The sequence below is a fragment of the Saccopteryx leptura genome, chromosome 1 (genome assembly GCF_036850995.1).
Source record: "Saccopteryx leptura isolate mSacLep1 chromosome 1, mSacLep1_pri_phased_curated, whole genome shotgun sequence".
Lineage (NCBI taxonomy): Eukaryota > Metazoa > Chordata > Mammalia > Chiroptera > Emballonuridae > Saccopteryx > Saccopteryx leptura.
The window spans coordinates 19184308-19210809 of record NC_089503.1 but is presented as its reverse complement, the minus strand read 5'-3'; the positions used below and the strand labels follow the sequence as shown (position 1 = coordinate 19210809).

The following is a 26502-nucleotide window of genomic DNA, read 5'->3' as shown; positions in this document are numbered from 1 at the left end:
CACTCTGAATGCTGTGCTTGTCTTATTTCCCTTCCATCCAGGGATTTCCTTCTCTTTCTTTCCTTCCCCATAAACCTTGCTTTACAGTGAACAGAGCATCTTTCTCATCTACCCACCTGCCAGTCTGGGGGAGGCCCCCTCTGTGCCCGGAAATACATAGAAAGGTGAATAGGGCTCAGACCTGCCCGCAGCAGGCTTCCCGTCCGGTGGAGGAGACAGATGCTAAAAATTAAAGCCCCTGGGATCACTCATATGATTTGAAAACTATTGCTTGGACACCTACTGTGTGTTTGACTCATGCTGAGCTTTGGGAATGCAGAGCTAAGTAAGGTCTCGTCTCCCTGGCCTCAAGGAAGCTCCAGACAGGAAGGGAAAAAGACAAGCAATGATATCAATATAATATCTTTTGCTATAATGTACACAGAACTGTGGAAGCCCAGAAAGGGAGTGTTTTCACTCTGTTGGGAGAGAACCAGAGAAGGCTTCACAGAGTAGGTGGCATTGGGCTTTGCAGGATAAAGAAGAGTTCGCTATGAAGACTTGAGCCTGGAGCAGGATGGCATTTGTTGCAGAACAAAGGCAGAGGGGTTGACCAACAGTCCTGCGGGTCTGGATTGTAATGATGAGCGTCTGTGCTCGGGGCTGGGGTGAGTGGACGGGGGCAGGTCTGAAGTACAAGATGAGGCTGGAAAGATCAACAGAGGCAGAGAATAACATCTCCATTTTACAGTTGAGGAAAATGAGGCTCAGGGAGGTAAAAGCGGCTGTTCTTGACCTCCGCAGGACTCTTTTCTGCTCTTAGAGCCAGCTGCAAATCCCACTGCCCATCCTCTCCAAGGGAGACAGGGCTGCTTGCTGGTGGCTGAGCAAGTGGAAAGCTCAGAGCAGGCGGGAGGCATTATTACTGGTGGTGACGGTTACTCTCTAATGTTCAGCTTGGCAGATAATCAGCAGTTCAGCAGGCCCCAGGCTGGGTGAGCTGGGCCTTTGAGGCGGAGCTGCCCCCTGCCCTGGCAGGCCCCCACCTGGCAGCTGGTGGGCAGCTGTGGGCCTGGGTAAGCTGTGGCCAGGTGTGGGAGCTCTGCCGCGGGGGTGCCTCATTCTCCCTCTGGTTCTTACCCATGCACTTCCACCCCCCACCCCCCCTCCCACCTCCAATTACTTCTCATCAGGCAATTAGCAGTGACTTTTCCTGAGTTTCTCCTCCCCTCAGTCCCTGGTGATGCAAGGCACTGAGTCATTTTTCTAAAAAGTCTGTTGCCTGAGACAGTGGTCCGCCCTCCACCATTTTACTCTCCCCCTTTCTCCTTCCCCCAGAGCGGTGTGATCTCAGGCAAGCCGCTTGCCGTCTCTGAGACCCAGTTTCCTCATCTGTACCTGGGGGGTGTGAATCCAGCTGGATTTGTGTACAAGGGACTCACGCTTGGACTCGTCTCTTGCCCGCTCTGTGCCTCCATCCCCCCTTGTGAAATGTGGGGGAGGGGTGATGTCAGAGGTTGAAAACTAGCGATGCCCTAGGAACAGACTTAGTTGGCCATTTTTTCTTACTACCATCTTGTTTTCAAAAAGTTGCCATTTGAAGGCACACCCCAGTATGGTGGAGGTCCGGCCACTTCCTACTCCCTCACCCCAGCTATTTCCCAGGGCCCCTGAGGGCCCCCTGGGTTTGAGACTCTTAGGCTAGCTGGTGTCAGGGTTTCCCTGTACCTCAATCTTGGTCCTGGGGCTTTGGGTTATGGGACAGGCCAGGGAGAGACAGCCGGGCTGCCATAGAGGCCAGATGCGCCCAGCCAGCAGTCCAAGCACAGGGCTGCTCACCCACGGGCCTTCCTTTCCCGGTCCAGGTCCTCCTCCTCCCATGGACCTCTCCCCAGCCTCCTCAGGTTCCCCCAGACCCTGCTCCCCGCGTTCCCTCTCCCAACCCTGCCACAGCCCTTGCTCCTTCCTGTCTGGGCTGCATCAGTGAGATTTCTCTGGAAAAAAAAACCCCACAAAAAACCAGATTTGATTATGTTATTCTTCTGCTGGTCACCACTACCAATTGCCCAACTCCTTGTCTGGCATTCCAGGGCCCGCACGGTCAAGCCTTTGCCTACCTTCCCAGGCTCATCTCCCTGCACCCCTGCACCCCCCCCCCACTCTCCACTACCTGAGTGCCCTCCTCCCGTACACTCACGTCCCTTCACTTTGCATAGGCTGATCCCTCTGCCTGGAACTCCTCCCTGCCTCCTCCACTCGGGAAAGCCTTCAAGGCCTCCTTCCATGTTGCCTCCTCTGGGAAGCTGTCCCTGCCTGCCCCCACTGGAGGGAGGGACTTACTCCTCTGGGCACCCTTCAGCTACAGCAAATGCCAAGACACAGCGGACATATTGGTGTCAGCTGCTCCCCCTCTTTACAATGCATTCCACCAACATAAAACATTTACTGACCACCTAATGCAGGGCAGGCCTTGAGCAGGAGGGTGGCAACTGCCTCGATCCCCTTCGACCTTCAGAGCCCAGAGAGGAGGCTGGATGCGGTTAGGGGTTAGCCAGTAATGTCTGTCCCAGGACTAAACAACAAAATGTGTGGTAACCACAGCCCTCTCCCACCCTAATTCATTTAAATTGCAAGAGGCCGGCAGATGGACACACATGAAGCCCCTCTATTCAGACTAATGGTTTCCTCCTTCCTCCCATTTGTAAAGACCTTATCGTTTACAGAGCACTTTGACATCCTTGCCAACAGTCTCCTGCAGGTAATAGGAATCTGTGATCTGTCATCCCCGTGTGGCAATTAGAGAAGCAGGACCCTCACTGAAGACCTGAACGTCCCGAGCCCCCAGCCTCCCGGAGACACGGCTCCCTCCTCTGTCTGGCTCCGGCTGGCTCCCTCCTCCTGGTGGCTGCCTGTCTCTTTCTCTTGTTGCTCAGTATGAATATAAATCCATCTGTTTGCTTCTTGGTGTCTGTCTCCTCTTTCTGTGTTTCTCTCTCTCACCTCAATTACTTATTTCTGTCTTTAATTCTCCAGGCTCCCACTCTTGTTTTGTGTTGCTGTCCCTGTCTCTCTCTGTCTCTCTGTCAGTCTCTGTTTCCCTCCCAGTTTCCTTCTCCTGAACTGTCTGTCCATCTGCTTTTGTGTAATCAGCCTCACTCTGAGCTCTTACTCTCGGGCCCCATGGGGCTGAGGGGCGGCAGCAGGATGAGGAGGGAAAGACCTTTCTAGCATGCAGAAAATGGGCCAATTAAAGCCACAAGGCTGCTCAGGCAGCTGAACCAGGAGGAAGCAAAAATAGCCCCAGGTGGGGTTAGCTGCCAAGTAGAGGAAAGGGGAGAAAGGGCAACCCGAATGCAGAGTCCAAAGTCGTGGTGCAGCCTGGCCTGACCAGGAGGGGTGGCTCTTTCCGGCCCAAACCTGGGGGCTGGGTTATAGCTGCCTGTCCCTCAGCAGGTGTTCCTGCCCTGTCATCTCCCCCTGCCAGACCCTTCCTCCCACCTGGAGGCAGACTCAGAGCCTGCCAGATCTCTCTGGGCCCCTTCCCAAGCGCAACTGTCCCACCGCATACCTTCGGGCTGTGGTGGCGGCTGCTGCCCCTCCAAAGCAGGGGCTCTGTCATCTGGCTCAAGCCCCCACCCTGACTTTCTCTCTACCCAATTCTTCTGCTCTTCCCACTGCCTTCCCCCCAGGCTGCCTGATTCCCTGGACCTGCCTGGATTTATCCCACCTCTGTGCCTTGACTCATTTGATTGCTTTCATCTAGAATGCTCTCCCTTCTTTCTCACACATGTAAATGCACCCATCCATCAATATCCAGTTCAGATATCCCCTTCTCCATGTGGTCTTCCATCTTTCCCCTCCCTCCAGGTGCTCAGAAAACATTATCTGGGCCCCTCTTACAGCACAGGCTGTACCTTCTAGATCAGGGGTCGGGAACCTATGGCTCGCGAGCCAGATGTGGCTCTTTTGATGGCTGCATCTGGCTGGCAAACACATCTTTCATAAAAAAAAAATAACAACGTTAAAAATATAAAACATTCTCATGTATTACAATCCATTCATTTCCTACTGCTCATGTACATGGTTTGCAGGTGGCTGGAGCCAATCACAGCTGTCCTCCGGGACAACACCAAATTTTTATTGGATAATGCATAATGTACACGGGTTGTCGTATGGCTCTCATGGAATTACATTTTAAAATATGTGGTGTTCATGGCCCTCTCAGCCAAAAAGGTTCTTGACCCCTGTTCTAGATTATTCTTTGCACCTAACCTAGTATCCCCTAAAAATTCAGAGCATCTTCAGGGTTGAAATCTGGATTTGATTCAATAGTCAGACAGGATCAGGCCCTAAGAGAAGTCTTACTAAAGAAAGGAGGGAGGGAGAAAAGGGGTAAGGGAGGGAGGGCAAGAAGGGGTAAGGGAGGGAGGGGCGTCAACATTTACAGCTTCACCGTATGTGTGTGAGGCTCGAGTTGCTGTGGCTTCAGCGGGTGGTTCATGTCTCTGCTACCCTTTCCCTCCCTGCTGAGGTGCGCCCACTATGTGGTTCTGATTTGCTGACTCTGATATTAACATCACAAATCCTGATTTTGTCTTTCCTAAGACTTATTAGAACTTCAAACTTATGTTTCTTCCTAGCCACAGAAATATATGAATGGATGGATGGAATGGATGGATGGATGGATAATTGAGTGAATGGATGGAATGAACGGCCAAATTAACAACTAAGAGGAAAGTATATAAGAACTGTTCATGATAAACTATAAATAATATGATACCAGGATTTGGTGGACATCAATCAAAGTCTAGCCATGTGTTCATTCATTTATCCGGCACTGTGTGAGCACCTACTATAGGTCAAACATCATGGTAGACCATAGGGATCCAACAGCAAGCAAACTAACAAAGTGCCTGCCCTCACAGAGCTTATAGTCTGGTAAAGGAGAACAACAAGAAGTGGAGAATAAGCATAATGAGAGAGAACATGTGGGAAGCTGTCAGAGCAAAGACAAGTGGTCCACATGGCTCAGTCAGGAGTCTCAGGAAGGCTTCCTGGAAGAACTGACATCTAAAATTGTGCAAATAAAGAAGGGTGGGAGTCAGGAAGGGGAGTGAGCCTGGTTGAAGGAACAGTGTGTGCAAAGGGCCAGGAGAGCCCAGGGAAGATTTTGTTTGGAAAACTGGAGAAGGTCAGCTGGACAGGAGCACGGAGTGCAGAGGGTGGCAGCTGAGCAAACACGCCCAGGAGCCAGCGCTCCAAGGATTGTGAGTTCAGGCTCTGTCCGAAGAGCGGGGACCCCTGACCAGGGACACAGGAAGACTATTAATTGAATAATGTCTTTCGACATTCCTTCTGTTAATGCAGAGAGATTATTTTCTTCTGTTGTTTTCCTGTAAATAACGTTGTGTAAATCTATAAATCATCTGGAAAATTAAAAAGCAGAAAATCTTGTACTGCTTTTCTTGGCAATGAAAAGCCAAGAAAAATGAAAACAGAATTAACCTCCTATCCCCAAATTTAGAGTTTCTCATTGACCAAGCTGAAATTGTTCTATTTCAGTTTTATTTAGACGGGACTCCTTTTCATATTTCTAGCCCAAAAGTGTAAAAATTCAGAAAGCAAAGTGTATGTCTATTATACTAATACTAAATTTCATTGAAGAAAAATAACCAGAATGTCAAAGCTTATTTTGGGGGTTAAATAATACATTTTCTGGCTTGGATACACTTCGGATATTGTTCTCAAGGGTTTACAATAGCTCTGATTTAATCTATGAAAGGGAGTGTAATTCACATGCTAAAGAAAGGACCAGCTTCCAATAGCTTAGGTAAATACAATTTCTAAAGTGCCATTTGGTTTTCTCATGTAGTTGCTGGAGTAAACACAAACCAGAAATCACTGCTAAGGACGGGGTAAATGCCTGTCAAAAGGAAACGCACACCCATCTATCCTGCAGTCAGCACAGTTCATTCATTCCGTGGGTGAGCGAGGTACAGGGGAGGGGGGCCCCTCAAGCAGAAGGACTAGCAGGTGCCGAGGCCTGGGGCAAAGACTTAAGGGGGATAAAAGCAAACCAACAGCTTGGAATCCCCAGGTGGTTGTCACTGACATGCTGGGCGAGTACCTGCTGCTCCCTGACCCCCACGTGCTTCCTGTCCCTTCTGTACCTGTCTCTTCCTTCCTGATGTGGGGAGAGAGGGGCCCAAGGCTGTCCAGGATCTGCCTCCTGGGTTCACTGCCCAGCCTCCCTTCCCCACCGCCTCTCCAGCCTGCTCTCCAGCTGCTGATGCCCTCGCTGCTGGGGAGACGAAGTTAGCTGCAGGCACATACATATTTTAAAAACCCAGCTATTTAAGGATATGACGTCTCTCAACAAACACTTATAAAGGCTGTCCTCTTCTCCCCAAGGGAGGCAGAGCCCAGGCCTGGGTCAGGAATTCGGGGGGTGGGAAGGGCCCCATATGGAGGAGAGGGCAGTTGGCTTTGCAGACCGCCTCCCTCCAGGGGGTCGCGGCCCAGGCCCTGAGAACCAGCCTGGGCTGCTCGGGGCCTGGGAATCATGCTGCTGGCCTCACGCCAGCTGGTGCCGCCAGCCGGTCCAGAGTCATTCCTGGGGCGTATGGCAGAGGTTTGGCTTCTGTTGCCTTTTTCTTTTTTATATTAACTTGCTAATTTATACTTTTTATTGTGAGAGGTATTCTATACATATAAAATAATGTATATAACATATTCACGTTGAGAAATATTTTATTTATAACAAATAAACAAATGAAGTCCTTACCACCAGCCTAAAAACCACGTGGCCAGCACCTCCTGAGCCCACTGCGTGCCCTGACTGGTGCACACCCCCATTCTGCCCAAGTTAGCCCTCGGTCGAATGCTGAGCCATGGCTTCTGGCCTATGAAAGACCAGTAACACACTTGTAGTAGGAACACAGTAGGTTTCTCAAACTTATAGCTGCAAGGGAGTACGTCCCCCAGGGAAATCTCAGGGCCGCCTCGCTCCGAGGACTACAGAAAGCCCTTCAGGGTTCAGGTAGGTGCTAGACAATTCCAAGGAGGCCTAGGGAGGTGAGCCCAGTTCCAGAGTGGATGCTGTCCAGAGACTGGGCATGTGATTGTGTTGACTGAGGAGGCCCAGGGCGGAAGCAGGGCTGCAGTCGTTACCGTGAGAGAGAGGCACTCGCTCAGAGAGGCGGAGAGGAGAAGGAGCCGTGTCACCGGCAGGGCGCAGACTGGCCTGCTCCATCTCGGATTCTGAGCAGTTTGTGGTTTTTGAAAACGTTGTCCGTCAGCAACAGATTCTCATTACTCAATGTTAATCACATCCTTGCTTTCCTTTAGAGTATCTATGTATAATACTCATATTATGTACTTATGTATGACTGCGCAGAATGTTGTTAATCACCCTCACTGTCACCATAACCACAGGAACAACCACCATCACCATGACCACCATCCCCACCACCATCACCATGACCACCATCCCCACCACCATCACCATGACCACCGTCACCACCACCATCACCATGACCACCATCACCACCACCATCACCGTGACCACCATCCCCACCACCACCGTGACCACCATCCCCACCACCATCACCATGACCACCATCCCCACCACCATCACCATGACCACCATCCCCACCACCATCACCGTGACCACCATCCCCACCACCATCACCATGACCACCATCACCCCCACCATCACCATGCTTATCGCCACCACCATCACCACGACCACCATCCCCACCACCATCATCGTGACCACCATCCCCACCACCATCACCGTGACCACCATCCCCACCACCATCACCGTGACCACCATCCCCACCACCATCACCGTGACCACCATCCCCACCACTGTCACCATGACCACCATCTCCACCACCATCACCGTGACCACCATCACCATGACCACCATCCCCACCACCATCACCATGACCACCATCACCACCACCGTCACCGTGACCACCATCCCCACCACCATCACCGTGCTCATCGCCACCATTCTCACCATCACTGCCTTCGTGTCTACCCTCTCACCTACACAGGCAGCTTGAGTGGGAGGTCACATCTGTGCTGGATGTTTCCTGTGCACGGGTGTGTATCTGTGTGTATGACAGGTGGTTGCTGTGTGAGGGGGTGAGGAAAGGCTATTTAAAGTTTGAGGCTGAACAGCCCTGAGGAGCCAAGAAGTTGAGTATAAATATCTGGGCCCTCCTACTGTGACCCTCCCCTCATTCCCCGATCTGTGAAGGCTGGTCAAGCATGGGGGCTGAGACTCCGACCAGGGCTGGGACTGGCAGGGGCTTGACAGTGGGACTCTGATCCACCTAAACCTCTGCCAACAGTTTATTGTGTAGTTTCAAACTACACTCTGCCTCTGTGAGCCTCAGTTTTCTTATCTATAAAATGGGAATAACCATAACTAGCTTCAATGGACTATGATGAAGATTAATTAAATTTAAGTGGCATCTTAGTGGCTAGCATGTAGTTGGAGCTCAGTGAATGTGAGTCCCTCGTCCCCATCTGGGGAAGGGCTGGAGGCACAGTCTGGCAGGTAGCCACACTCTCTCCCACCCCCTGATGCTGGACAGGGAGCAAGGGGCCTCTGGGAAGGTCCGGAGCTGCAAGGAGGGCCCCCAAGAGTGGGCCCTAGGCAATAAAGAGGTGGGGGAGGCCAAGAGGGCAGGAGAGCAGAGGACTTCTAAAGGGAAAGAGAGAAAAAGGACAGGGAGAAAGAGCGTGTGGGAGGAGGAAAGGGAAAGAGGAATGAAGGGGAGGAAGGTGGAGAGCAGAGGAGAGGAGACACTGGAAAAGGAGCACTGAAGAGAGAGGCGAGGGGAGGGAGAGAGGAGGGAAGGACGGAGGGAGGGAGAGGTAGAGAGAGGAAGGAAGGGAGGAAAAGGAGCTGCAGTCACTTGATGCTTGAGTCAGAGAGGAGGAGAGAGTCCCCCGGGAGGACCACAGGCCAGCCCGGCCCAAGCTCTGTCCAGCCACCAACACTGGCATGGGGGAGGGAGAGGTGAGTGGGGCGGGGCTGGGCCGGCTGTCCTTGCCAGCTGCTTAGCTACCTCCCTCCTCCCTCTACCTGCTGCCACAGTGGGATCTCACCAACCTGCCATTCCATCCATTGGGGACAATGGGGAGCTGTTGGGAGCTGTGTCACCAACTGCCACTCCAAAAAGGAGATGATAGCAATGCCTCCCTGCCTTGGGCCTCGGGGCCAACTGCCAGCCCAGAGAAAGCGATGGGGAAGGGTTCAGCAGCTGGTGCGAGGCCCACCTTTTTGGGACCCTCTTCCTGTCTCTGCATTCTCCAGGCCATTCTCCTCAGGGGCGCCCCTACATGTGGCTGCTATTTGCTCATCACAGTTGGGGGCAGACGGGGTGTGGGGGTGGGGAAGAGCAGTGCAGAGAGTACTAAGGAGTTCGGACCTGTGGGTTTCAGTCTCAACTTTGTCATTGTAGCAGAGACGATCTCATTATCTTCCCTGATGGATGGCATCCCTAAATTTGGACTGTCCTGAGTAAAGACTCTATTTCCAGCATCCTTTGCAGTTAGGTATGGCCATGTGCTTAAGTTCTGGCCAATGCAATATAATTGCAACACTTGGGCCATATCCTTTTTTGGGAAGGGCATGAGCTTTCTCAAACCTTCTACTTTTCTGCTTTTGGATGTAGATGTGATGGCTGCAGCTGGGGCAGCCATCTTGGTAATGAGGTAGAAATCACATGTTGGGGATGGCATAGCAAATTAAGAGCAGCCCGGATCCCTGGATTGCAGAGCTGCCATACCCATCGAGATGCTTACCTCTCTTTGTTTGCTGGAGAGAGAAATAAAGTTGTTTAAGCCACAGATTTTGTGGTTTTCTGTCACTTGCAGAGGTATGTCATCCTAATTGGTAGATATCTAAATCATGCTATGACGTTGGGCAAGTCATTTTCTGCCTCTGGGCCTCAGTTGACCCATTTGAACAAACTGAGAGTTTTGGATTTACAGAGTGTCTCTAAGGACATTTTAAGGTCAGAACCCAGGGCAGGGGTTTGTTGCTGAGGGTAAGCACCCTGCCTAGTGAACTAACTTTAGAGCCCAATAAGAGACTCTGAAAAACAGAAAAGTTACCAAGAGCTGAGGATCCATCAAGACTGGGAGAGAGTAATATAAATAAGTGTTGCAACAGGGCCCACAAGGCCCTATCTGACTGAGGCCCTGCCCACCTCTCCCACCTCCTCTTCTGTTACCTATACTCCAACCACACTGGCTTCCTTTCCAGGATAACAAGCTTGTGCCTACCTCAGGACCTTTGCACTTGCTGTTACCTTTGCCTAGAATGCTCTTCCCCCCCCCCCGAGACCTTTATTCAGGCCTCTGCTCATTGTCATCCCCTCAGAAATGCCACTCTACTCTCCTATCTAACACTACTGCCCTCCACTTCCTATTACAATAAAGTTGAGTGTCCTTTATAGAAGCACACACACTGATAGCTAACATTTTGTTATTTTTTGGTTCCTTTTTTCCTAGCTTCTACAGTACACTGTAAACTCCATGAGAGCAGTTACCTACCACGTTAACTGCCAAATCACCAGGACTTGGAATAGCACCTGGCACCTAGTAAGCGCCAAATAAATGTTGGACGAATAAACGTAGGTGAGGATAGGAGGACAAGAACTGACAAGGGTATTGACCTTTATTGAGCACCCACTATGTGCCAGCGCTGGATGCATTGGGTGAGTCATCTCATTCACTCTTCCAAACACTCTCAGGTTGGAATTGTTATTCCCATTTCTAAAATCTGAAAACTAAAGTTCCGAGATCGTAGGTGACTCAATTTCTGACCCAGAGCTGTAAGCAGGGCCTGCCCACACACTTCCAGCCATTCTCATATGTCCCTAAATCCTCTTGTTCGGCCTATTCTCTCCCCCGCCCCCAACCCACTCCCTAAGCACCTCCCTATCCCTCCCTGGCAGCCGCTTCACTGCCTTTGATCTTCAGAGTCTTTCCGTCTTTCCCTTCTGAGAAGATTGTGCTCAAAGGCTGTGGAATCACAGCGGCACAGGGAGGTGTGAACAGATAGTTTCTTTCCCCCACTTTGAAATGTGAGGACTGTTTGTTTCAGGAGGGAAAAGGGGGTGCCGCCATTTCCAAGCACGTCTCCTGCCAGACCTGCTTCAGGACCTCCCGCCTCCTCAGCTCACAAGATCCTTGTGCCAACCCCGGCGAGGAGGCAGCCTTGGGCTGGCGATGGTCTCCTCACCCCTCCCAGCCTCGAGTTTCTCAGGTGGAAAACGGGGGTGTTGATACCATCCTCTCGTGAGAGGTACATGGGATAGAGGTGGGACAAAGGGATTTGGTTTTAAGGTTTCAATCAAGGACATTGCCTGCCTGCTACATAGAAAATACCTTGGCCTCCATCCTGTGGGCGACCCCATACCTCTGACAACAGCATCCTGGTGTCACAACATATCAGCAGTTCCTGAACTACTGAAGAGCTCCCTCCAGCCAAAGTCCTCTCCCTTCCTGGTGTTGTGACTTGAAACAAATCCCTTCACCTGGTTGAGTTTCGGCTTCCTCGTATGTAAGCTGAAGGGGTTAGACCAGTGTCTCTTCCAGTTCTGAAACCCAAAGGCTTCTTAATGAAAAGACAGCCGTGCTCCAGTCTCAAATCCAGGCCTCTGGGTGATTGATGCCTCCAGTGTGGCTGCGCCTGCCGTGATGGGAGAAGACGGTAGGAAATATGACAGTTCTCCAAGAAATGTGGAAGGCAGGGGAAAGAGCTGTGCCGGCAACTTCACGTCATTGCCAAAGGTGCCAAGGAAATGTCAGAACAAAATGTGCTGGCTGAGATTCGGAAACGAAAACTCCACTCCTCGCTGCCCTGAAGCAAATCCCTCCGCTTCCCAACATCCATCTCAGGCAGAGGAATTAGGCACTTCCCAGTTCTCTTCAGCACCATGGACAGCGCCCCGGTTTCTCTCCCACGTTCCCACCCAGGCCTCAGGGTACCAGGCACAGTACCTAGAGCCAAGGCCAGCGAAAGGAGCAGCCCTGCTCCCCACATTCCTGGGAACTTACCATCTGGTTCAAGGACAAGATCGCCACACAAGGAAAGTTTAGCACACAGTGCCGAGTGTTCATTCATGCTGCAGAAGGACCCTCCCAGCCAATGTTGGACTTGACTTCCATTCACACATTTGGCTCTTACTGAACAGCTGCTGTGTGCCTGGTTCTGCACCAGATACCAGAGAGGTAGATTACAGATGAATGAAGACCAGCCAGTTCTTGAAAAGCTTAGGGTTAGTAGGGGAGACTGGAAACCAGTAATTACCGGTACAAGACATATAAGCAAAAATAGCTTGCACTAATTAGGGGCTTGCAATATTGCTGGGAATGGCACTAGGAGCTTGACACATGATGGTGTAAATAAGCTAGCTACTGTTTCTAGTCCCATTTAATGGGGGGAGCAGGTCAGGTGACTTGCCCAAGGTCACTTGGGAATGAACAGGCAGAGTTGAGATTTGCACCCAGGTGGTCAGGCTCCAGAATCTCACCACAGACTATGAGGTAGCAGAGTAGTAAGCCCTTGGATCAGCCTAGAAGAGGGTCATTGAGAATTCCGAGAGGAGGTGATACCCGGGCTGAATTTTCCCAGGTGAGGAAGTGGGGACAGGGCAGAGACAATAACTTGTGTGAAGCTAGAGAAATGTAGCATCTCATATTGGTTCCTTGCGGCTACAGCAAAAGGATGTGGAGGCAGGAAAGACTAGAAGGGTCCCCAAGGATGGGACCTTGGGGAGTGTTGTACTAAGCTAAGGAGTTTGGGCTTTATTCTGAAGCACCGCCGGGACACCCGAAGGTTTTAAGCATTGAAGGAAGATGAACAGATTTTTCTTTTGGAAAATGGCTGACAGTGCTTTAAGGATGAGCTAGACATGACCATCCATAGGTGGATGTCCAGCCAGCGGCTGCAGACAAATGCCAGGTGAGGAAGGGCCAGAGGAGGCTGAGGAGGAGCAATGAAGCAGAGGGTATGGCCACAAGCATCCTTGAGGAAGGCAGGACCTTTATTAAGACCACAGGCTCTGACACCCATCTCCTGGCCTCACAGCCAAGAGCAGGCAGGAGAAAGCTACGCTGTAGACCACACTTTAACTCACACACTTGACTCACAAGCTTCTCTTGCTCAGGACCCATTTCTGGCAGGGTTGACAATCTGATTTCCTTTCCAACACCACAGCAGATTAGAAGTAGAAAGTTTTATAGGATGGGAGCACTGTTAAGAGCAGTGAGAAATGATGGCTTACATCAGGAAACGAAAGCCTTGTTTTAAAAGCACAGTGAAATAGCATCATGTGGTAGATAATAAGAGAATCGATATAACTTATGTGAAAGAATGCTCTAATTAATAAAGTATGGAAATGGGTCATATTTTCAAAGGTATTTCATCCAAAGGCTAAAATAAAAATAGAAAACTTGAGTCATCAGAAGAGCAAGCCCTCAGCCATACAGACTGGCAAATTGCCCCCAGGATCCAGAAGATGAGACCTTTTTGTGCCTTACATTTTCAGAACTTTCCAGAACCTTGTCCTATCCATCGGCTTACCTGATCATCACTCAAACCTCATGACGAAAGTATGCGGAGGGACCAGACCCACGTCACAGATGGAAAAACTCAAAGTGGCTTTTCACACCCTGCACCAACAGCTTTTTATCTTCCAGGTCAAGCTTAACCCAGGTCCCCTGACCCGCTGCCCAGAGATCTCTTGTCCACCATTTGCCTCCCCTTTCCTCCCTCCTCTTCCTGGACAGGCCACACCCACCCACAGGTGCTCAACACCTGCTGCTGCTGCTGCTGATTGGCAGGTGAGACAACCCTAAGCAGTAGCTCTCTCCTCCACGGATCTACAAGTGGTGACATCACAGGGTCATTTGCACATCCACCAGCCAATCAACACCCAGTCCTGCAGTCCACTGTGTGGGCGAGCGCTCTCCCTGGGACTCAGCCCATGACTTCTGTGGCCAGGCCTGCACATCCACCAGCCAATCAACACCCAGTCCTGCAGTCCACTGTGTGGGCGAGCGCTCTCCCTGGGACTCAGCCCATGACTTCTGTGGCCAGGCCTGCACTATGAGTTTTGCTCGGGTTCTATCACTGAGTGTGCACAACTGGTAAGAACTGTCTTTTTTCCCCCACTTCTCAGACTAAGACACTTCTGAAGTTAAGGATTTGGCCAAGGTCATGCAGATGGTAAGTGGTAGAGAAGGAATTTGAACTCAAGAGTGTCTGACTTCTAATGCTGTGTACTTACCTCTGTCTTCCAAAAGAGGTAGAGTTTGTAGGACTTGGAGTGGGGGTCCCAGAGGACTTTACTTGGGAAGGCAGCTTCCGCAGCCCCTGCTCCCCACATACTTGCGGTTGAGAGGAGACCCTGGTGTATCTGCTCCATCAGAGGAGGGGACCGGCAAGGGATTTCCAGCCAAAGAGGAGGGTGTGTAGCCAGGTCCTTAGACCTGGGCAGTCTCCTTTAGGGCCTTCTGGGAGCCCGGAGCTGGGCCCAAAGCCCGGTGCAGCCAAAGCCTTGTCAAGGTGCTGTGTGACCGAGGCCGTAGCATGATTAGTGAGCTCTGATGGCTCTTCCTGACCTGCGCACTGTGAGGCTGGCTCTCCGGGGGCTAGAGATGGCAGATGCCAGCTGGACACCGACGAGGGAGGACACCAGCCCGGCCTCTTGACGGTCCCCCAGGGCTGGCACTAGGTGAGGCAGCCCCGTTGGGCCCAGGCATGCTCACTGCCCTCTGTGATCCGTCACTCCCAGGAAGAGGGATAGAAGACCACCAGCAGCCTGGGCGTGAGTCTCCCTCTCACTGAGCCATCGAACAGCCAAGATAATCAATTCAGTGACTATAGTCAGGGGAGCCCTCCTGGATTGGGGGGAGGGCAATGAGCTGGGCTTCTTGTACTGGCTGACTGAATGGGCTGACTATGCAGGGGGAGATCATGCAGGCAGAAAGAAAAAAAAAGGCAAAGAGACCAAAGGGGGACCAAGTTTACTTTGTATGGAGAGAAGACCACCCACTGAGGTTGGGCAGGTAGGTGACTTAGAGAGTGTGTGACAGGGGTAACAGGAGAACGCGGGTTTCTTTGTTCCTAGCCCAGGGTTTATCTCAGTCTGAGCCCCAGCCTGCATTTCTATCCTCTTGTCCGTCGGGTGTCAATGGACTAGGGCTTGGCATGGGGTGACCTCTGCTATGTCAGTTGGATGATCACAAGCCCAGAAGCCCTGACCACTGACCAGGCCCAACGCCTCCAGGTCCTTAGATCCCAGGTCTTTATATTCTGCAATTGGTCCTTTGGTGCCATCTGGTGGTCAATCTATAAAATAACAACTGATGACCCATAAATTGAGGTTGGGATGGGGAGTGATGGAAGAGGAAGAGGAGGAACTTGAGAAGATGGATGAAGAGGGGAAGAAGAAATACTATTTTATAGCCTGTATGGATCACCATGTACTTTGCAAAAAGACCGGCTAATCTTGGTCCTACCCCTTAGCAGCTATGCACAGACCTCAGTTTACTCATCTGTAGAATGGGTATAAATAACCCCCATCCTTATAGGATTACCTTTGGTGAGTTTTGAATGAGGGGTTTGAGGAGGCCTTCAAAGGGTTTTGGAAGTGATCTATGTAACACAGTGGTGGTGATGCAGGTGTAAAAGCCATTGAGCTGTACACTAAATGATCTCTCACTTTATATAAGTTCTAGTTTAATAAAAAGTTAACAACAATACTACTGACCTTACAGAGATTTTGTGAGGATGAAGTGAGACCATGTAGGAAAAGGGTTTAGCGCAGAGCCTGGCACATAGTAAGATGCAGTGAGGTGACCATGACCTCTGCTGTCACCAAGCATTTTCATATACAGCTACCCTTTCATTGTTATAGCAAGCCTGTATGTCAACTCCCATTTTGTAGCTGAGGAATGGGGCTTGATGAAAAGTGCTCCACATTACGTAATCCCATTTCCTAAACCTAGACCTTCCCCCTGGGCTTTGACCTCAAGCCAGCGTGGTGCAGTCAACAGAGCCGTCTGGCAGGCCCAGGGGACACTGTTGCCCCGCAAAGCGCCAGGTGAAGGTGTTGGTAACAGGGTCCCAGGAGACCTGGGTCTTCTGAGTCACAAGGCAGCAGAGGGGCCCTTCTCAAACAGTTAGAAAGAGCCCAGCAGCCCACTGAAGGGAGGGTGGAGAAGGGCAGTGTGGGAGTGGGGGGAGAACAGGGTGAAGCTGGGTCTAAGTCCAAGCTCTGCTGAGTGACTGGGGACAAGCCATCAGTTTCTTCATCTGCAAAATGGGGGTGAGGATATTTGCCCTCGCTGCTCGGCATTGCCATGAGAGCCCAGTGACACTATGGAGGTGAAGACACTCGGGTCCTCCCACCAGCTTGCAGGATGGATGAGAGCTTCTCCATTTAACAGATGAAGAAATTGAGGCCTCGATGCTGCACCCCCTCCCCAGCTCTGCCTTGGAGCTCAGTCCCAGGATGAGCTGCAGGGTTATCTGGGAGAGAGGGGTCCTAAGGCCAAACCAGAAACCTGGGCCTGCAAATTATTGATAAATGGGATGACGTATTCAGCCAGAGAGCCAGGCAGGGAGATCATCCTGGAACAAGGGGCAGCCTCCTGGTTAATTCAGATCAGGGCACACAGCCTTGGCTTCCACAGTTTCAGGGGACCCCATGGTCCCTCCTCCCGGCCCTAGAGACACCAGAGCCCTTGGAGACAACTAGGCTTCTCAGTCTCTCTATCCATGAGCCCTGTCCCATCATCTAGTAGCCAGTATAAGAATTTCCAGGACAAGGCAGTAGTCTTTGGTCCTGCCTTCCTCTCCTGCAGGACTGTACCAGCCTCTGCTCAACGCCTTCAGCTCTGGTGGGCAGCAACTCTGAGCCCCTACAAGGTGCCTGTCACTAAGCCCCAGGGCTGCAGAGAGTGGGACAGAGATCTCTCCTGGAGTCAGGATCAGGTATCCCTGACACAATGAGCTTGGCTAGATTAGAGGCCCAATAAGAAAAGTGATTGATTAGAACGGCACCTGATTAAACCAGGACACAATTTGGATTAGGTGGCTGATTGGAGTAGGTTCTAATTAAATTGTTTGGTTGATGAGATTAGAATTGAGCGTATTAGTGGATGATTGCTTTAGCAGCTGATCAAATCAGTGGCAGGTTCGGTGGCTGATTAAATCAAGCACATACCAGTTAGGTCTGATTAAATTAAGTGGTGGGTTTTGTTTGTGAGGCTGATTACATTAGGACCAATCAGAATGGTGCTTGATTGGATCAAGGGTCCAATTAGATCAGTGTCTGTTAGCATCCAATTTAGATTGAGTGGCTGATTAGCATGGCGAATTGATTGATCTGGACCTGATTATATTAAGCAGTTGATTAGATTACAAGGGAATGAGATTGAGTGGCTGATTAGATCAAAGGCATATTAAATTAGGTCCTGATTTAGGTCAAGCACCTGGTCAGTTTAGGGGACTGATTTGTTTACTTGTTGATCAGACTAAGCGGTTGACTAGATTACAGGTGATTAGTTTAGTGACTGATTAATCTAAATAGTTTAGCAGTTGATTTGATTAAGCTTTTACCTGTACTTAGTTTAGGGCTGATTGTATTAAAAGCTTATTAGATCAGAGGGTCAATTAGATTAGAAGTTGATTGGGATAAAGGCAGATTAGATTAAGGTCCTGATTAGATCACCAGGCTGCATGGTTGATTAGATCGGGTTTGAACCAGCCTGCTGATCAGATTAGAGCCGACTGGATCGAGCTGTTTATTAGATTAGGCAGAGGATCAAATCAAGTGCTTGATTAGATCAAGCAGCTGGTTAAACCAGAAGCCAATTAGATTAAGCATACGATCAGATTAAAGGCGGCCTACTAGTCTAGCTGTTGATTAGATTAAACATCCAATCAGATCAGGGGTTTATTAGTCAGCATTTGTTTAGGTTAAATAGGTCGATTAGATTAGTGGCTGGTCAGTTTAAGCACCTGATTAAATTAGGGCTTCATCCACTGGTTACATTAGGTAGGTGATTAGATTAGCTGCAGACTATAGTAAATAGTTAGACCTCACAGGCCTGCCCTCCAGCTACATGGAGACCCGGCCCAGCTCCCCTCAACCGTGGGGCCCGGGACCCCTCTGGCACTTGCTCATCTGCCCCCTGAAATGGCTGCGAATGCAGGAGTGCACACAGTTACCCAGCAAGCCAGGCACCAACCCAAAGCCGTAGACCAGGGGTCCCCAAACTACAGCCCGCGGGCCACATGTGGCCCCCTGAGGCCATTTATCCGGCCCCCGCCGCACTTCCAGAAGGGGCACCTCTTTCATTGGTGGTCAGTGAGAGGAGCATAGTTCCCATTGAAATACTGGTCAGTTGGTTGATTTAAATTTACTTGTTCTTTATTTTAAATATTGTATTTGTTCCCTTTTTGTTTTTTTTTTACTTTAAAATAAGATCTGTGCAGTGTGCATAGGGATTTGTTCATAGTTTTTTTTATAGTCTGGCCCTCCAATGGTCTGAGGGACAGTGAACTGGCCCCCTGTGTAAAAAGTTTGGGGACCCCTGCTGTAGACCCCAGTGGGGACTTTGTTTGATGTCTCGGGTTTTGTCTCAAAGTTACGCACAGATTTTTCCATTGTGCTCCATGAGGTTTCTGTTTTTATTTAAATAAGAATAGTGCTTTATATCACTTCCACTGAAGAAAACTGTCAGTCCAGGAAGACAACAGCCTCATCCTGCAGCGGCATGGACTCCCCGGCTCGCTGCCACAGGCCTCTGGGCACACAAGCTGGAAATCTGAAGAATGTCGGCCCCCATCCCTCAGGTAGACTAAACGTCTGACCTTTCACCTCTGACCTGTGCACAGGCGCCTTCCTTGAGCCACCTCCAATTGCAGTCTCTGAACTGTAGTTAGCCCTGGCCTATCCCTTGGGGCCATCAGGGGGTACAGACTCTTGCTGTGCGGGCAGGACACAGCCTTGGCAGTGCCAGGGACCGTCATTCCACCTGCCTGGAAAGAAAGCAGCACAGCCAGGCACAAGGGACACTTCCCAGCTCCAGTGACCAGACCTGCTTCACATGGCCACTCCTCTCTCAGCTGGAGGCCCTGTGGGAGCAGCACGTGGGTGCCTGGGCCCTGTGAGACCTGCTGTCAGCAGAGGTGTGGTAACTGGCCACCCACACGGCAGGATTCTAGTGAATAGCAAACTCAGTGACCCAAAGTGGCTTTGTCTGAATCTCCCCATTACTGCTGTGGTTTATGTCTTTTGCATGCAAACACCCTGGGAGGGGAAGTACATAAAATCTTGGCAATGCTGAGTTGAGCACAAAAAGATTCCCATCCCCTTTCTAGTGGGGCAACTTCTCGCCCAGGAGAGAGATGAGCGCTTCTGAAACCACAGCCAAGAAGTGGAGGCCGAGGCAGGGCCGGAGTGGAATGTGCTTGCGAAGATCTGACTTCCCCGCGTCTCGCCCCCAGCCCTGCCCGAACTCACCAAGAAAATGTACAACTGTATGTGGGGCCGGAAATGGGGATTGCAGGAGCCTTAGAATAAGGAAAACAGCTAAGTGCACACTCTAGATTTTTCAGGAATTTCTTCTATACGTGTCACAAATGGGACGCCTGAAAGCCACATGCAGCCTGACTCCAAGCATCTGGAGGGCTGGTGCAGCCAAAGGGCTCTCCCTGACCTGTGCGGACAGCACCCAAGGACAGGACACGTTGCTTTGGCAGCCCCGACACAACGACCCCACCAAACAGCTCAAAGACAAAGGGTCCCGTCAGAGTGCCCAGATTGGTGACTGCCTTTCAGCTGGACCCTAGCTTCATAATCCAGTGCACTGCATAACCCAGGGGACGCCTTCACATCGGTCATTCCGTGTTTGTAATGGTAGTACTTCAGTTCTCCAGCAGAGAGCAGTAAAGTGCTACAATTATGCTTCTTAGGCAGCAGGAATCTTGGACAGGAGGATCAGCTCCCTAGACTTTTTTTTTATTTTTATTTATTATTTTTCTTTTTTTTTCTTTTTTTTTAAGCTGGAAACGGGGAGAGACAGTCAGACAGACTCCCGCATGCGCCCGACCGGGATCCACCCGGCACGCCCACCAGGGGCGACGCTCTGCCCACCAGGGGCGACGCTCTGCCCACCAGGGGGCGACGCTCTGCCCCTCCCGGGCGTTGCTCTGCCGCGACCAGAGCCACTCTAGCGCCTGCGGCAGAGGCCAAGGAGCCATCCCCAGCGCCCGGGCCATCTTTGCTCCAATGGAGCCTCGGCTGTGGAAGAGGAAGAGAGAGACAGAGAGGAAGGGGAGGGAGGGGGTGGAGAAGCAAATAGGCGCCTCTCCTATGTGCCCTGGCCGGGAATCGAACCCGGGTCCCCCGCACGCCAGGCCGACGCTCTACCACTGAGCCAACCGGCCAGGGCCTCCCTAGACTTTTAAAAGTAAGATTCTTTTTTCTATTTAATAATTTCTGCTGTCTCATCTCCATATTTCAGAATAACCTGCATGGGGTATTAGTTCTTGATTTCTATTTTTTAGACATCATCTTTGATTTACTATGAACGCCAAGCTCCCCCTCCCCCAAACACATGTGTATACCCTCTCTCCCCCATCTCTCGCTGGTTTTGGTTAAGTCAATATTTTGGATATGTTCTTACCTTTATTGTCCACAATATTTCTGTCATCTCTGGACTGATGCAACACTGTCACCATGATTTTCCACCCAGTGTTGCTTCTAACCAAGATACTAATTTCATAGCAAAAGAGCGACAATGGATGTGGACCGTGGAAATCACTAGTCTTACCAAGCACTCCATCATCCGATGCAGGGGGCCCAACTAGGAAGTGGAATGGCTTTTGGCAGACTCCATTAAATGCTCCTTAAGAGACAACATCCTGAGACTGAAATTCTGTCTTACAGGGCGTCGAATATGCTCTCATTCAGCAACCAATACAAGGCATGGTCCCTCTCATATCCACAGTAACAGGGCCAGAAAACACAGAATGGACATGCTTTCTCTCACTGGCACAGCTGCTAACCACTTGCAGAATTTTTCTACCTTGTCCCCACAACTTTAAACTCTGCTAACTCGGAAATCTTTGCTTCCGAGGCAGAAACCCATCCACCGTAGGACACAGCAATGGTCCCACTCAGCTGAGTTAATACAAGTGGGGACTCTGGGCTCCTCCCGTCATGAAATAACAGTCACAAGAGGTGGTTCTTTACTGTCTGGTGTGATTGATCCCGATTATCAAATTGGGCTCCTACTCTACAATGGATAGACCATGTCTAAAACCCAGGAGTCTTTCTGGGGCAGCTCTTACCTCGTCCATGTCTAATAAGAAAAGTCAATGTAAAGCTACAGCAATCAAAAAAGGCTGGATCACTGAAAAAGTCAACTCTTGAAGATTTCGGTCACCCCAACCCACTAAGTTTTGGCTGAAGAAAAGATGAAAGATGTCATGAATAATAGAAAGACATTGTAAAACTCAGCTATGGCCTGATGATTAGTAGAAAAGCAAGGAGTCTTACAACAATGCAACAAAATTTCCTTCTTGCTTGTTATGTGTGTACTTATTTTATATTTGTACATATTACTAATTTCTTTTTTCCCTATCTCCTCCTTCCCTCCTGATGATTTTATTAAAGGATTGTTGATGATTAACTTTACAATTTAGTCTTTAGGTTCTAGGATAGTCAGGTGAAACTGATTCAACTTGAGCAGTAGTTAATACCATCACCACAGCGAACACCGTGGCTCTTACCCAGAGCTGGGAACAATGGGCGTTAGGATCGTGTGTCTCCCCTTCTGAGACATCTCCACGCTCACTCTTCAGAGCTCTGCCCTGTGATACTGGGCTCAAGCTGAAAATTTCGCTTCTCGCTGGCCAGCTGGCTCTCGGTGGTTTGATGTTGACTAGACGGGAGTCTAAGGCGAAAGGAGGGGAGAAGGGTCTTGATCGTTCTTGCTTGCAGCCATTCCTGTCAGTGTAACCGGGCAGTGGCTCTTGACCTGGGCAGTGGCACTGGGTTCCAGAGGACATCGGCTCCTCTTTCCCTCAGCAGTCCCCGAACCAGCCTCACTGCCTCCCTGGGAGGTGCGAGCCCCTTCCTTAAGGGTCAGAGTTCCAGCTACGTGAGAGTCTCCTCTGAAATCCCGAGGTACTGTTAGCAGTCAGTTTTCTCTCCCCAGAAGCCTAGGTGACGACAGTGCAAAGCCCCTCCTTTGAGCTCCGAGACCCCAGCCAGGCCAGGCAGCGTCCCCTCCAAAGAGGTCTGAATTCCCGCCCGATTATTACTACTTGACCGCCACGTGACTGCCTTGCCCTCTGAGGGTGGCCAGAGGTGCATGGAGTCTGAGCTTTACTCCAGCTACAGAGGGCAAAGGTTGGCACAGAGGTGTCCCTTTCAGGTGCCCAGGCCAGGAAGCAGATTGACACCTACAGGGGAAAACAACAACAACAAACAGAGCAGTAATGATGGCATTAAGAACTTAATGTAGACCTGTGGTGGCGCAGTGGATAAAGCGTCGACCTGGAAATGCTGAGCTCGCCAGTTCGAAACCCTGGGCTTGCCTGGTCAAGGCACATATGGGAGTTGATGCCTCCAGCTCCTCCCCCCTTCTCTCTCTCTCTCTCTCTGTCTCTCCTCTCTCTCCCTCTCTGTGTCTCACTCTCTCCTCTCTAAAAATGAATAAATAAAATAATAAAAAAAAGAACTTAATGTAAAAAAAAATAGGTGCTGATTCTGCAAAATGCCAAAAAAAGGCATTGATAAAATTCAAGTTTTATTCCTCGTATAAACTCCTACTGAAATAGAAATAGGACATTTCCAAAATATGAGAAAGAGATGATTAGAAACCTCTAGCAAATATCATAAAAGCAAGTGACAAGCTGGCATTACTAACAACGACAACAGAAATTAAATGATGGCTGCCGCCGTCCCTACTCCTAAGCACCAATTTTTTAACTAATGCAGTAACAGAGGAAAATTAACAAAGATCCATAAACTCTTAAAAGGAAGAAGCAAAGTGACTTGCATGAGATATTCTTGTCTATCAAAAGAGTTCAAGAGAATCAGCCTGACCAGGTGGTGGCGCAGTGGATAAAGCGTCGGACTGGGATGCAGAGGACCCAGGTTCAAAACCCTGAGGTCGCCAGCTTGAGTGTGGGCTCATCTGGTTTGAGCAAAGCTCACCAGCTTGAGCCCAAGGTCACTGGCTTGAGCAAGAGGTCACTTGGTCTGCTGTAGCCCCCCAGTCAAGGCACATGTGAGAAAGCAATCAATGAACAACTAAGGTGCCACACCAAAGATTTGATGCTTCTCATTTCTCTCCCTTTCTGTCTGTCCCTCTCTCTGACTCTGTCTCTGTCACAAAAAAATAAAAGAGTTCAAGAGGATCAACTGAGAACTATCACAAACAGTATGTGAATTTAGTAAGACAGCCAGTCAGAATATACATTGACAAAAAAACCAATAGCTTTCCAATATAACAGCAAGGACATTTAGAACATAAATGTAATTGAAAAATACCTTGCTCACAATAGCAGCAAAAGCTATAAAATACCTTGAAGAAACCTAACAACAAATACGCTAGGTCCATCAGAAGGGAACCATGAAACTTCACCAAAGATCATAAAAGAGGAATTGAATATAATGCAGACGTGTACCATATCTTGAAGGAAAACTTGATATTGTGGAAATGTCAGTGCTTCTCAAATTATCCTATAAATGCAACGGCATTCCATCAAAATCCCCATGGCTTCCTTCCCCAAAACCATAGCCCCTGGTCTAACCAGGCAGAAACATCAGACAAGCTACAGTAAGTGGCAGTCAAGGAAGCAGCCGACCAATACTCCTCAATATTTGGTTCATCAAACAGAAGGAAGGTCTAAAAACTGTCATGGCCAAGAGCCCCAGGACACATGCTGGCTAAATGTAATGTGTGGTCCTGCGTGGAATTCTAACAGAAAAATGACTTAGGCAAAAACTAAGGAAATCTGAATAAACTATAGACTTTAGTTAGTAATAATGTATCAATGCCTGACCAGGCGGTGGTACAGTGGATGGAGCATTGGACTGGGGCACAGAGGACCCAGGTTCAAAACCCCGAGATCACCAGCTTGAGCATGGGCTCATCCAGCTTGAGTGTGGGCTTATCAGCTTGAGCGTGGGGTTGCTGGCTTGAGCATGAGATCCTAGATATGATCTCACTGGCTTGAGCCTAAAGGTTGCTGGCTTGAAGCCCAAGGTTGCTGGCTTGAGTTTAAGGTCACTGGCTTGAGCAAGGGGTCACTTGCTCTGCTATAGACCTCCGGTCAGGGCACATATGAGAAAGCAATCAATGAACAACTAAGGAGACACAACGAAGAATTGATGCTTGTCATCTCCCTCCCTTCCTGTCTGTCCCTATTTGTCCTTCTCTCTGTCTCTATCATACACGCGCACCCACACATACACACACACACACAATGTATCAATATTGGGTCATTCATTGTAATCAATGTAACACTAATGCAAAGCTAAAAATAGGGGATACTGGGTGAGGAGTATGAATATTCTCTGTAATATCTCTGTAATTTTTCTATAAAGCTAATTTTTTAAAAAAAGTAAAGTGTACTTAAAAAACCCCAGTGGGACCTCTTCCCACCATCTCCGTGCCGCCATATGGTGTGCATGCGTGTCCTGGCTGGTGTTCTCAAGAGTATTAACAATGCCGAGAAGACTGGTTCTTAATAGGCTGTGCTCCAAAGCCATCGGCCAGTTTCTAACTGTGACGACGAAGCATAGTCACATGGGCGAATTTGAAAGCATTGATACCAGAGAGCTGGGGAAACTGCTGTGAACCTCACAGACAGGTTAGATAAGTGTGGAGTAATCAGCCCCAGACTCGATGTTCGGCTCAGAGTCTAGAAAAAATGGCAGAACAACCTGCTTCCATCCTGTTCGTTTGGTTTTATTGTATTGATAACCTCAGTGGGCGTCATGCATCATGAAGAAGCAAGATGAAAAGACAGGAGTGTGGGGACTCAGCCAGCCTCAGCCTCCAGCCAGCCCTGTCTGCAAGCCCCACCCACCCCGGAACACAGCCTCTAGTGCCTCGCTCTCAAAAATGAAAAGGCAGCAAAGGATAGGGGAGAAAGAACCTAAAAAAGCAGATAATACAAAGAATTTTTTGGGGGGGAGGGTGATAGAGATTCTTGGAAAAGAGATAACATTGTGCCCATTAAAAATAAAGGGAGTTATAAGAAACCGAGAACAAGAAATCTTGTTTCTTGATGACAATTTAAGATAAGGGAGTTGATTTTTTTTTTTTCTAAAGAATTTAAATGTGGAAAGATCAGGTCAAGGAAATCTCCCAGAAAGTTCAATTAAAAGGCAGAAATTGTAGTATATCCACAGAATGGAATATTACTCAGCACTAAAAAATGGACAAATTTACCGGCAAAAGAAGCTTCTTTTGTGAATTACCTGATTATATCCTTCATCCATTTTAAATTGGGAACCTTGTGCCTTTTGATTTATAAATGTCGTTTACATATTAAGGATAACATAAGCCTCTGTTTGAAATACAGTGAAATTTATTTTCTCAACTTAGACTTCTTTTGGTAAATTTGTGATGTCTTTTTGCTATGTGCAAATATAAGTGTTTTCTGTCTTTCCTTTATGGTTTTCTGGGCATAGTTAGAAAACCTTCTTCTTCAGAAAATCATTTAAAAATTTTTTTCCTAGACTGTTTTTCTAATTTAGTTTTGTTGGAATATTTGCTCCATCTGGAATTTATTTTGATGCATAGTATAACATAGGTATCAAACGTAATTTTTTCCTTTGATGGATAGCTAGTCATCCCAACACCAATTATAGGCTAGGGTAATTCACACATTTCTCATTGTTTCACAGTGCTCTCTGTATTCTGTGCTAAATTTCCATGTCATCATATGCCTGTTTCTTATCTCTCTACAATGTATCATTGATCATTGATCGTGTATTTGTACAGTGCCCGCCTGTTCCTATTACTCTGGCTTCATAGTATATTTTAATATTAGAATGGGCATAGCCCCCACTTTTTCATATCTTTTTATTTTAATCAACTTAGTCTACTCCTAAAGGCAGCAACTCTAAATCTTAGCTGGTATCACTTCCATGTGCCTAAGTTTGATGCTTCTATTGCTAGCTCTTGATGAACACATTTTAGGCATTATCTATCGACTTTCTGATGTGGTACGTGAGAGTCCTGATTCATTTATACTCCATTTTTCCTGATGTCTCCTCCCCTCCCCACTACTACCAATGGCTCTACTGGGTCAGATCTACAGACTGGGTTGCATCCCTAATCAGTGTTTCTATGGTCCCTGCTGAGCCAAAGACACACTGTACTTAACCCTTTGTAGGACAGCTTTTTGCATTTCCTAGAATTCTTAATAGACTCATCTTTGCACAGGCTGTGTCC

General features: G+C 49.1%; 1 pseudogene; it reads left to right on the top strand.

Annotated features, from left to right (window-relative positions):
* The first annotated feature begins 24719 nt into the window (after positions 1-24719).
* Positions 24720-25061, top strand: LOC136388706 (small ribosomal subunit protein uS8-like; annotated as a pseudogene).
* Positions 25062-26502: the final 1441 nt, after the last annotated feature.